The sequence below is a fragment of the Myotis brandtii genome, unplaced genomic scaffold (assembly GCF_000412655.1).
Source record: "Myotis brandtii unplaced genomic scaffold, ASM41265v1 scaffold89, whole genome shotgun sequence".
In the NCBI taxonomy this organism is placed as follows: Eukaryota; Metazoa; Chordata; class Mammalia; order Chiroptera; family Vespertilionidae; genus Myotis; species Myotis brandtii.
Window position 1 is genome coordinate 1301361 of NW_005371645.1, and position 7618 is coordinate 1308978.

Below are 7618 nucleotides of genomic sequence, written 5' to 3' on the forward strand. Positions count from 1 at the left end.
GAAGGCCGGGGGAGGGTGTAAGGGGGAGGGGTGGGGAGGTCAAAAAGTGGGGAGGACATCTGTAATACTTTCAACAATAAAGATAAATTTAAAAAACAAAAAGAAGTACAGGGCACAGGGAAGCCAGTGGTCGGCTTACTTGGGCCTGTGGACTCAAGAGCTTTAAGGAAGTCTGCAGCGGGGGAGGCTGGTTGCCTGCCTCTCAGTTAGCCTGGCTGAGCTTGAGAGCTGGGTGGGCAGGGCCTTGGGGCTCGTCAGGGGGGGCAAGCTGTGTTCCCCAGGTTAGTGCTGGTCCCGATCTCCTGCCTGCCTGAGCCCACAGGCAGTGTTGGGGGAGGGCTCCGCATACGAAAATGGTGCCTGTCTGGCTCAACACAGTTCCATTTCTCCAACATATCCGGACCCTTTGGGGTGGCCCACAGTGAGTGCCTGTGAGTGCGTCTGTGTGTGGGCCCTTTAAGAGGAGGGCCTTGCACTCCAGAGGCCTCACTCACCCACAGTCCCTGCTGATTTCACAGCCAGATGTTATGGGGACCCCTCTTCCTGGCTCTGATGCTCTGGGACCAGGTGTGCGGCTAGCACCACGGCCCCTCAGTTGGGACCTCTGCCCCAGATAGCCTTCCTGATTCCCCAGTGCCCATGTGGGCGAGGGGCCAGCCTGTTCTGTGTCTCCACCCCTATACCAATCCCAGGTGGCTTCTTCTTTATGTCCCCAGTTATATTTGTTCTGTTCAGCTCGTCTTCAGGTGGCTGTTCCATAATTTAGTTGTAATTTAATGTGGTTGTGGGAGGAGGGGTTTACTTACTCCACCATCTTGATCACTATATATGTATTTTTTTTACTATTGAATGTTTTGTCTAAATTTCTGTTGGGTTGTTTTAAGGACATTTAAGTTCTTAATACCATCTGGAATGGTTTATGTATAGTGTGAGATAAGGATCCAACTTCATGTTGTTCTGTGTCGAAACCAACTGCCACAGCACCAGATTTTGGATAGTGTATCGTTTCTTCACGTATTACAGCCCCAGCTGTTTCCATACATGTGGGGCTTGCTCCTGGATTCGCTATTCTCACAGTAGTTTATTTATGTATCCCTGTGACATATAACACCAGCTCGGTGATTATAACTTCATAATAAGTGTTGGTGTTTGGCAGAGTAAGGTCCCCATCTGGTTCTTCTTTTAAGCTGTTGTTATAAATCTGTTCTATTTCATATAAATTTTAGAACTAGATTGTCAAATTTCCCCCCACCAAAAAAATTGGGGGGATGGATTAAAATAAAATTGCTTTGAATCTAAAAATCTTTTGGGAGGGAGGGGATTATTGTCTGCCTCATATGTCTTCCCATTAATTTAGACCTTTCAATAGAGTTTTATAAATGTCTATAAACCATACACTTAAAATATATTATTCATAGGAAACGTATTTCCCTTTTAATTCTATAGTTATTAGTTTCTTTCTTCTTGAATGGCATTTTCAGAACCATTTTGAACAGTAGTGATGGAAGAAAGTATCAGTGTCTTGTGTTGTTTTTATTTTAAACACATCTAAAGTTTTTCCATTACATATGATTTTACAGTTTTGTTTCTAAGCTATTTTTAAGTTGAAGATATTTATATGTTGATCCAGATATAGGTAGATAGATATTGATGATAGGCAGATAGATTCTGATCAATGTATATTCACTCATAGTTGTTGAAATTTATAAGACTTTTATGTTTATTCTTAACTCAGTAGTTTCCCCTTTAATTAATATTCTGAAGTCAGACCATCTCTATATTCTAGAGAAAAGATCCTTTTGATAATGAAATGTTTATAATATGTTTTTATTTATTCAACGCTGTTTTATTTAGAATTATTGCATAAATATTAAGAGAAATAGGTTGTAAATTTCTTTCTTATTTTATCTTCATCACATCTGAAATCAAGGATATGCTTGAGTTATAAAATGGTTGTACAGTTTTATCTCTCTCACACATTTTTTTCTTCCTAGAAAAACCACAGTTAGGGAAGAACTATATTTTCTTTGAAATTTTGGAGGAACTTGCCTGTAAAATCATTTGGGCTTAGGGCATATTATAAAAGTGGGTAGGTCTTTTAAGTATCATTATAATTTCCATTTTAATTTTCTATTTTTCTAATACACTAGAGTGTTTATTTTATCCTTCTTTCAATTGTATTGATACCGGGTTGTTCACATATTTTCCTTTAAACTCTGTAGTTATTCCCTCTTCTCATTCCATGTTTAGTTTTTCTTAAATCTTTTCTCCTTTATGTACATAACCAGTCTTGCCAAAGGTTTGTTTATCTTTTAATTTTTCGAAGTACTAACTTTTACTTTCATTAATCTTCTGCATTTTTCCTTTCTGTTACATAGACGTTTGTTCTTATTTTTAATGCATCTTTACTTCTATATATCTACCTATTTGTTCTATTCCCTTTCTCAACTTCATTTTTAAACAGTTTGATTGTAGCACAATTGACATAGAATAGACTGCACATTTACAGTTTACAATTTGATAAGACTTGACATATGTGTACAGCCATGAGATGATCCTATCAATGAAAACAGTGAACACATCCAGCACACCCTCCCACCTGTTCCAGCACCTGGTGCACAGGTAATCATGCATCTGCCTTCTGTCACTGTGAATCCTTTACATTTCCTATATTTTATATAAATGGAATAACAATATATGTAGTCTTATTTTCCTGGCTTGTTTTACTCAGCATAGTTATTTTAATTTTCATCTATATTGTATTGAAACAGATGTATCAATACTTAATTCCTTTATATTTCTGGGTAGTATTCTATTATACAGATATATAAGTTTCAACAAACTGACTATTGATCAAACGATGGACTTTCCAGTTGTCTCGGGTTTATATTACCATAAGTAAAACTGTAATGATGTTTCATGAACAAGTCTTTGTGTTGACATATGCTCTCTTTTCTCTTGGGTAAATATCTACAAATGGAATGACTGGATCATGTGTTTGGTGTATGATTTATTTTTAGGAACCTCCAGAATGTTTTTTAAAGTGACTGCATTATTTTACATTCCCACCGCATTGATTCGTGGTCTCGTTCTTCTACACCTTTGGGAACACTGTGGTCAGTTTATCGGTCTAATCATCCTCAGGCTGTGCAGTGGCATCTCATTTCCTTGTGCTTATTGTCCACTTGTACATATTTTTTATTAACTGTCCAAATCTTTTGCTCATTTCTATGGGGTTGCAAGTTTTGAGAGTTATTTATATATTTTGGATACAAGCCTTTATCAGATATGTTTTGCAAATATTTTCTCCCAGTATGTGGCTTATCTTTTCATTAACTTAAAAGTGCCTTTCAAAGAGAAAAAGTTTTTAAACTTTTATGAAGTCCAATTTACCAAACCTTTCATATGATCGGTCTTTTAATGTAGTATTGAGAAATTTTTGCCTACCCCAGCCCCACAAATTCTTTCCTATGATTTCTTCTAGAAGTTTTATAGTTTCAGTTACATTTAGGTCTATGCTCCATATTGAGTTAATCCTATATAATAAAAGCCTAGGTGGCGGCACGCCCTTTCGCAATGTCATCACAAGATGGCTGCTACAAGATGGCCGCGTGCACAGCCGAGGCAGGGCCCAGTGGCTGCTCCGCAGTAAGGCCTGGGGGTCCCGTGGCTCTTCACGGCACGGAGGAGGCTGGTCCCAGCGGAGGAGGCGAGTCATGGCAGGGGAGGGCAGTTGCGGGATTGGGCCTAAACTGGCAGTCGGACATCCCCCAAGGGGTCCCAGATTGGAGAGGGTGCAGGTGGGGCTGAGGGACATCCCCCTCCCCGCCCCCACCATGCATGAATTTCATTCACTGGGCCTCTAGTTTTTTTGTTTTGTTTTGTTTTGTTTAAAATATGTTTTATTGATTTTACAGAGAAGAAGGGAGAGGGATAGAGAGTTAGAAACATGGATGAGAGAGAAACATCGATCAGCTGCCTCCTGCACGCCCCCTACTGGGGATGTGCCCGCAACCAAGGTACATGCCCTTGACCGGAATTAAACCTGGGACCCTTCAGTCCGCAGGCCGATGCTCTATCCACTGAGCCAAACCGGTTAGGGCTGGGCCTCTAGTTTTTAATAAAGTGTGAGATATAGACAGAAATTTATTATTTTGCATATGGATATCCAATTATTTCAGCATGATTTAGAGTATCCTTTCTCCACTAAATTGTCTTTGCTCTTTTTTCAAAAAATCAGTTGTCCATTTATATTTGGGTTTTTGGACTATATTCTTATCATAGATCTATTCCCTATATTTAAGCCAATACTATACTGTCTTGATTACAGTAGCTTTATATAAATCTTGAAAATAAGTATTACATCTCCAATTTTGGTCTCCTTTTTCAAGGTTGTTTTGGCTATTCTAGTTCCTATGCATTTCCTATGTAGCAATATTGCCATCCTATTAGGTCTATGTAGTAATTTTGGAACTAGCTTGGCAAATTTCTATAAAATGCCTTCTAGAGGGGGTCAATTGGGGAAAAAAGGAGACATATGTAAAACTTTAGACAATAAAAACAAACAAACAAAAAATGCCTGCTAGGATTTTAAATGTATCGGTTACAGTGAATGTACTAGTATATGTTAAATTTGGGAGCATTTACATCTTAACAATGTTGAGTCTTCCAATCAATAAACATTTATTTAGGTTTTATTTAGTTTCTCCTAGAAATTTTTTGTAGGTTTCAGAGTATAAGGAGTTCACAATTTTATCAGATTTGTCTCTAAGTATATTACACTTTTAATGTTATTGTCCATGGCATTGCCTTTTCATTTCAATTTCACATTTTACATTGTTAATATGCATACAGGAAATAGGTTTTTATATATTGATCTTCTGCCTTGCAACCTACTTATTAGTTCTAGTATATATATATTTTTCATCCGGTCATCTGGATAATCCGCCTTCCTTTCTAATGCCTTATTACACTGGATAGGAACTCCAGTCCAATGCTGAATACGAGGGTGAGAATGAACATCCCCAGATTTTATAGGAAAACATTCCATCCTTCCCCATTAAGAATGATGTTACTTTTTCTCCACATCTTTGCCAGCACTTGTTGTTTGATTTGTTGATGAAGCCATTCTGACAGGTGCAAAATTGTACCTCATTGTCATCTTGATTTGCATCTCTCAGATGATTAGTGACTTTGAGCATATTTTCATATGTCTCTCAGCCTTCTGTATGTCCTCTTTCATAAGGAGTCTATTTAGGTCCTTTGCCCATTTTTTTATTGGATTGTTTATCTTCCTTTTGTTAAGTTGTATGAGTTCCCTATAAATTTTGGAGATTAAACCCTTATCAGAGATATCATTGACAAATATGTTCTCCCATGCAGTGGGCTTTCTTGTTGTTTTGTTGATGGTTTCTTTTGCTGTGCAGAAACTTTTTATTTTGATGTAGTCCCATTTGTTTATTTTCTCCCTAGTTTCCATTGCCCTAGGACAGTGATGGCGAACCTATGACACACGTGTCAGAGGTGACACATGAACTCATTTTTTTGGTTGATTTTTCTTTGTTAAATGGCATTTAAATATGTAAAATAAATATTAAAAATATAAGTCTTTATTTTACTATGGTTGCAAATATAAAAAAATTTCTATATGTGACACCGCACCAGAGTTAAGTTAGGGTTTTTCAAAATGCTGACACGCCGAGCTCAAAAGGTTCGCCATCACTGCCCTAGGAGCTGTATCAGTAAAAATATTGCTACGACATATGTCTGATATTTTGCTGCTTATGGATTCTTCTTTTCCCAACACCATTTATTGAGGAGACTGTCTTGATTCCATTGTATGCTCTTGCCTCCTTTGTCAAATATTAATTGAGCATAATGGCTTGGGTCGATTTCTGGGTTCACTGTTCTGTTCCATTGGTCTATATGTTTGTTCTTGTGCCAGTACCAGGCAGTTTTGAGAATAGTGGCTTTATAATATAGCTTGATATCTGGTATTGTGATCCCTCCAACTTTGCCCTTCTTTCTCAGGATAGCTGTGGCTATTTGGGGTCTTTTTTTTATTCCAGATCAATTTTCGAGGAGTTTGTTCTAGATCTGTGAAGTGTGCTGTTGGTATTTCAATGGGGATTGCATTGAATCTATAGATTGCTTTGGGTAGTGTGGACATTTTCATGATGTTGATTCTGCCGATCCATGAGTACGGTACATTCTTCCATTTGTCTATGTCTTCCTCTATCTCTTTTTTCAACGTCCTGTAGTTTTCCAAGTATAGGTCTTTTTACCTCCTTAGTTAAGTTTACTAGTATTCCTAGGTATCTTAATTTTTTTGTTGCAATGACAAATGGGATTGTGTTTTTAGTTTCTCTTTCTGTGAGTTCATTGTTGTTGTATAAAAAAGCCATAGATTTCTGGGTGTTAATTTTATATCCTGCTACATTGCCAAATTCATTTATTAAGTCTAATAGTTTTTTGATAGAGTCTTTGGGTTTTCTATGTACAATATCATGTCACCTGCGAATAATGACAAATTTACTTCTTCTTTTCCAATTTGTATGCTTTTTTATTTCTTCTTGTCTGATCGCCATGGCTAGCACTTCCAGTACTATGTTGAACAGGCGTGGTAAAAGCAGGCATCCCTGTCTTGCTCCTGTTCTTAGGAGAACTTGTTTTAGTTTTTGCCCATTGAGTGTGATGCTGGTGGGAATGCAGACTGGTGCAACCACTGTGGAAGCGAGTATGGAGTTTCCTCAAAAAATTAAAAATGGAACTCCCATTAGACCCAGTAATACCACTTCTAGGACTATATCCCAAGAAACCAGAAACACCAATCAGAAAGGATATGTGCACCCCTATGTTCATAGCAGCACAATTGACAATAGCTAAGATTTGGAAACAGCCTAAGTGCCCATCAGCAGATGAGTGGATTAGAAAACTGTGGTACATCTACACAATGGAATAATATGCTGCTATAAAAAAAGAAGGAATTCCTACCATTTGCAACAGCATGGATGGACCTGGAGAGCATTATGCTAAGCAAAATAAGCCAGTCGGAGAAAGATAAATGTCACATGATCTCATTCATATGTGGGATATAATGATCAATATAATTTGATGAACAAAAATAGATCCAGAGACATAGAAGCATCGAACAGACCATCCAACCTTGCGGGGAGAGGGGCGAGTGGGGAGGGTATGGGGGCTGAGAGATCAACCAAAGGACTTGTATACATGCATATAAGCATAACCCATAGACACAGTGAGTAGGGGGGGTGAGGGCATGTGCTGGGGGGTGGGAATGAGCGGTAAGGTCAATGGGGGAAAAGGATTCATATGCAATACTTTAAACAATAAAGAATTTTTAAAAAAAGAATGATGTTAACCCAGCTAAGCAGTGGTTGAGTGTTGACCTATGGACCAGGGAGTCACAGTTTGATTCCTGGTCAGGGCACATGCCCGGGTTGTAGGCTTGATCCCCAGTGTGGGGTGTGCAGGAGGCAGCTGATCAATGATTCTCTCTCATCATTGATGTTTCTGTCTCTCTCTTCCCCTCTCCCTTCCTCTCTGAAATCAATAAATATATGTTCAAAAAAAAAAAAAAAAGAGGAAAGGGGGCTGC